We start from the raw sequence: 5,363 nt of genomic DNA, 5'->3' as shown, positions 1-5,363 counted from the left end.
TACCCAATTCGATCGACAAGGAGCAATGGAGAAGAGAAATTCAACCGGATTGAGCTTGAGATAGTGAAGAGGAGACCACCAAAACGAGTAAGAAGCAGATGGATAGAAGGCGGAAGACAGTGAAGATGGATAGACGGCGGAAGACGGTGAAGAAATCGAATCGGCGGAAGATGGTGAAGATGGAGAGAGATGGTGACGATGGAGAAAGACGACGGTGAGATGGTCAAGATGGAGAGAGACGACGGTGAGATGGTGACGATGGTGAGAGACGACGGTGAGATGGTGACGACGGTGAGAGATGACGGTGAGATGGTGACGACGAGATGGTGACGATGGTGAGATACGGCGGAAGGGTTTTGTCTCAATTAGCCCTTTTGGAAAAAAAAATTACCGTAATTGGTTTCTTACTTTGTCTCGACAAAGTGAAATTTTTCTTAATTTGTCAAAATCCAAAACATTAAATTAGGCCCACTCGATGGAGCCCCAAAACAACAAAATTTATCTGAAAAAATAATTAAGGGTATAATTGGCTATTTTCGATTAATAAAACCTATTTAACCAAACTTTTATAAAAAAATGTATATGGCCAAATTTTTAGAAAAAGATCATTTATTTATAATTTTCCCTTTATTTTATTTGTTGGACTAAAATATAAAATTTATGTCGAATTCAAACTTGATTAACTTACCTGATAATGATTTACGAGGATTGTGTATAGATTTGTTCTTTACAACACTTTCCATTTTGTAAGGTAGTTTAAAATTAGTCCAAAACCAGAATTACCCTCACAAATAAACAAATGTCACATTAGTTTTGTTAAACGAAAATGAACACTATAAAAGTGTTAAACCAAAATTGATTTGCTTTCTTACCTTTCATTTGAAAACTTTATGCAAAGAAAAAGTTATTGAATAGACCAATATGTTTATATTCCTCCTTCAATCTAATTGCCGAGTCCAATTACCGTCTAATTCAAAGAAATTTTACCCAGCACAAACAAAACATAAATATTAGAGTAGAGAATTCATGAGCAATTCGAAAGGTTTTTTTCCTTAGTTTTCATTTAGACTTCTTTATTTGTATTCCTGTTTTTTGTTTACAAATCAACAAAGACGGTAATTATAGATCATAGAATGATTCGATTTAAACAAAAAACATGATTTAAATTTTTGGAAATATATACAAACCTGTACAAGAAGATCCATATTCGATTCAATCCTTTAAGAATCCAGACCGATACTATATACATACATAAAAGAACAAGTAAATTAGAAATCTACACAGAATCTTGATAGTTGAAACGGCGAATATAAAAATAAAAGTTAGACAATTACCTTACTTATCCATGGAAGTCGAAATTTTTTTTTTTACAAAAAGACAGATGATCAGATAAATCCAAATCATTTTGGGGGAATCCGATCTGGTTGCTTTTACTGGAATTCCGAACTCGAAATATCATTATCTCAGAGATTATCAGAGAAATCTGATCTATATTGTTCAATTCGTTTTTTGACTCGATCAGACAAATGTCTCTATCGTTTCGACGTTTTGATTTTTGCTGTCTTTTTGTTTTCGCGAAAAGAACATTGAGAAGAAGATAAGAATGTTAGTGGGCCAAATTCGGATCTAAATAAAAACCCATCGATACAGTTACCAAAAACTATTACTCTTATGGTTTTTGTTGAATTTATACATCTGTACATGATATTCAAATACATGATATTTTTTGTCCAATACAATACTATTTTATTGAACAAAATATTTTAATATACAATTTTATTCAATAAGGAAAAAAATAAGGGTTTCCCGTATGTGCAGGTCTTATCCTAGTCTTCTAATAAGCTAGATTTCATTCTAGCTTTTGAATGGTTTTACCAAATACTAAATCTGATAAGATATTAGGGTTATAAATAATTTTAGAAATTTATTAAAGGATAGATTTAAAAAAAAAAAAAAAATGCATGAGCTCGATTCAGTAATGCCACCATATATAAAAAGATGTTCATCACAACCGATTCAATATCGTGCGTGAAATAAATCAATGGGTCGGAAGAAGCCGAGTGCTCGTGGTGGAGATGATGATGATGAGCAGCAACCTGCTGCGTCATCTCTAGTTGTTGCTGCTACTAAATCTAAGAAGAAGTTTGCTCAAATTGATGAAGATCATGAGTACTCAATAAATACTAGGAAGAGAAAGTTGTTATCGCTGCGAAGAAGAACAAGGGTAAAAAAGGCTTTGCGGTTTTAGCTTTTGATATCCTTCGTGGTGATGATAGCGAAGAAGTTGATGGAGATGAGGAAGAAGGCTCTCCCGGTGAAATCACGTTTTCAGGTAAGAAGAAATCTTCAAAACAGAAGGGCAGCAGTGTCTTGGCCTCATTAGGCGATGACTCAGTTGCAGACGAAAGTTGTCTAGCTAAAACTCCTGTTGTAGAAACTGGAAAGAGTAAGAAAAAGAAGAAGAATAAGAGTGGAAGGACAGTAGAGGAAGAGGATGATTTGGACAAACTTCTTGCAGAACTTGGAGAAACCCCTGCTGCTTCATCCACCCGCGGAGAAGAGAAAGTTCAAGCTCAGCCTGGGCCAGTTGCACGGGTAGAGAATGCTGGTGAGAAGGAAGGAAAAGAAGAGACTGTTGAGAGTGCTGCAGCGAAGAAAAAGAAAAAGAAGAAGGAGAAAGAGAAGGAAAAAAAAGCAGCAGCAGCAACCTCTTCTGTAGAGGCTAAGGAGGAAAAACAAGAAGAATCAGTAACTGAGGCACAACAGCCGAAGAAGAAGGATTCAAAGGGTCAAGCAGCAGAGAAGAAAATTCCCAAACATGTTAGAGCGATGCAAGAGGCTCTTGCACGGCGACAAGAAGCCGAAGAGCGAAAAAAGAAGGAAGAAGAAGAAAAATTAAGAAAGGAGGAAGAGGAGCGCCGCACGCAGGAAGAGCTTGAGGCTCAAGCTGAGGAGGCTAAGCGTAAGAGAAAGGAAAAGGAAAAGGAGAAACTCTTGTGGAAGAAGCAAGAGGGCAAGCTTCTAACTGCAAAGCAAAAGACTGAAGCTCAGAAGAGGGAGGCTTTTAAGAATCAGCTCTTGGCTGCTGGTGGAGGTCTTCCTGTTGCAGATAATGATGGTGAGGCTACTTCTTCAAAGCGTCCCATTTATGCCAACAAGAAAAAATCATCTCGCCAGAAAGGCAAAGACACTTCTGTCCAGGTGGAAGATGAGGTAGAGCCAACATAACACCATGCAAGTGCACCAGATACTTTAGCAGACACTGAAAAGATTGATTTAGTAGAATCATCAAACTCAGATGAGAAATCAGGACCTGCTCAGGAGAATGGGGCTAGGGAAGATTATGAAGAAGATGAATGGGATGCAAAAATCTGGGATAATGTTGATCTTAACATCAAAGGTGATTTTGATGATGAAGAGGAAGAAGCTCAGCCTGTGGTTAAGAAATAATTAACGGATGTTGTATCAAAGACACACAATTCAGGTTAGTATGAAATGTAGTTCTTTGTTCTTCTTCCTAGTGTTTCATCCAATGTCTGTTTTTAATTTTATCTTTTGAATTTCTACACAGACCCTGAAGCTGAAAAACCAGCAGGTATGGGCAAGCCAACAACAGCTGCTGTAAAAGCTGTGCATGAAGTGGAAGATGCTAAGCAGACAAAACGTTCTAAGAAGGGTAAAGGTTTAGCTTCGAGTGAAGTTATAGAAGAAGGTGGAGAAAATATCCGTTCTATTATTTGTTGTATCATGGGTCATGTCGATGCTGGTAAAACAAAGCTGTTGGATTGCATCAGAGGAACAAATGTACAGGAAGGTGAGGCTGGAGGTATTACTCAGCAGATTGGTGCAACTTATTTACCTGCGGAAAACATCCAAGAGAGGACTATGGAACTGAGAGCTGATGCACAACTTAATGTGCCCGGTGTATTGGTTATCGATACACCTGGCCATGAGTCCTTCACGAATCTGCGGTCTAGAGGTTCAAGTTTGTGTGACATTGCCATTTTGGTGGTTGACATAACGCATTGGTTACAGCCGCAAACAATAGAATCTCTAAATCTCTTGAGAATGAGGAATACAGAGTTTATTGTTGCATTAAATAAGGTGAGACTGCTTGTCATTCTGTTTGGATGGCGTCTTTGTTCTCTGTTTTTAGTACAAAGTGGGAGAAACTTATATAGATGGGAAATAAAATTCTTAAACTTCCAGGTGGATAGGATTTCTGGATGGAAAAAATGCAAGAATGCTCCTTTCGTGAAGGCAATTAGACAGCAAACTAAAGATGTTAAAGATTTATTTAACAAGAAGCTCGCTGAGGTAAGTCATACATCTAGAGTTTCTTATGTATGATTTGAGCTATCACTTTGGTTTACATATCGTTCAAGTTATGTTGTTTCACTGGTGTTCCCAGATTAAAACCCAGTTCAAGGAGCAAGGACTCAACACTGAGCTTTATTACAAGAATAAAGAAAAGGGAGAATATCTCAGTATTGTTCCCACTAGTGCTATTAGGTATGTATCTCTGCTTATTTGTTTCTAATGTACAGCGTAACAGATGTCTTGCTAAGAAAGTTGGTTCTTGATATTTGCAGTGGGGAAGGGATCCCAGATCTCTTGCTGTTTTTGGTTCAATGGGCTCAGAAAACAATGGTTGAGAAACTTACATATGTTGACAAAGTGCAGGTCTCTCTCCTATCTCTTTTAAGGTAACACTTGTTTCTGCATTACTTCAGCATGAGGATTCTGATCCTTTCTTGAAATTTTTGAATAGTGTACTGTCCTTGAGGTCAAAGTTATTGAAGGCCATGGTACAACAATTGATGTTGTGTTGGTAAACGGTGAACTCCATGAAGGTGATCAAATCGTCGTTTGTGGGCTACAGGCAAGTAAAAACTTTATTTTCTAAATCCAAACAAGTAATGTAGTGGGTATACATAGAAATTAGTATACTGATCTTATATCTTCCTCATATTTCAGGAACCTATTGTCACAACGATTAGAGCACTACTGACTCCTCATCCAATGAAGGAGTCAAGGGTGAAGGGTACTTATCTGCATCACAAAAAAATAAAGGCTGCACAGAGCATCAAGATTACTGCTCAGGGACTTGAACACGCAGTTGCTGGTACTTGCCTGCATGTGGTTGGACCTGATGATGACATGGATGCAATTAAGAATTCGGTTATGGAAGATATGGAGTCAGTTATGAGCAGAATTGAAAAAAGTGGTGAAGGAGTTTATGTACAAGCGTCTACACTAGGGTCATTAGAAGCATTGCTTGAATTCTTGAAGTCCCCAGCTGTAAGGATACCAGTCAGTGGTATTGGCATAGGGCCTGTGCATAAGAAGGATATAATGAAGGC

The 5,363-nt window shown here is 37.7% G+C and overlaps 1 protein-coding gene and 1 pseudogene across 1 annotated transcript in view; one reads left to right on the top strand and one right to left on the bottom strand.

The window, feature by feature from the left end:
- LOC104704917 overlaps positions 1 to 355 on the bottom strand; it is a 2,991-nt gene extending 2,636 nt beyond the window's left edge. The window contains exon 1 of the mRNA XM_019227255.1: positions 4 to 355. The gene's annotated coding sequence lies outside the window, so the exon portion shown is untranslated. The remainder of the gene's footprint in view (positions 1 to 3) is intronic.
- LOC104704916 overlaps positions 2,042 to 5,363 on the top strand; it is a 5,256-nt pseudogene continuing 1,934 nt past the window's right edge.

Source organism: Camelina sativa, chromosome 7, assembly GCF_000633955.1.
Source record: "Camelina sativa cultivar DH55 chromosome 7, Cs, whole genome shotgun sequence".
Classification (NCBI taxonomy): Eukaryota; Viridiplantae; Streptophyta; class Magnoliopsida; order Brassicales; family Brassicaceae; genus Camelina; species Camelina sativa.
The sequence above is the reverse complement of the archived record's forward strand: the minus strand, read 5'-3'. Positions and strand labels throughout refer to the sequence as shown.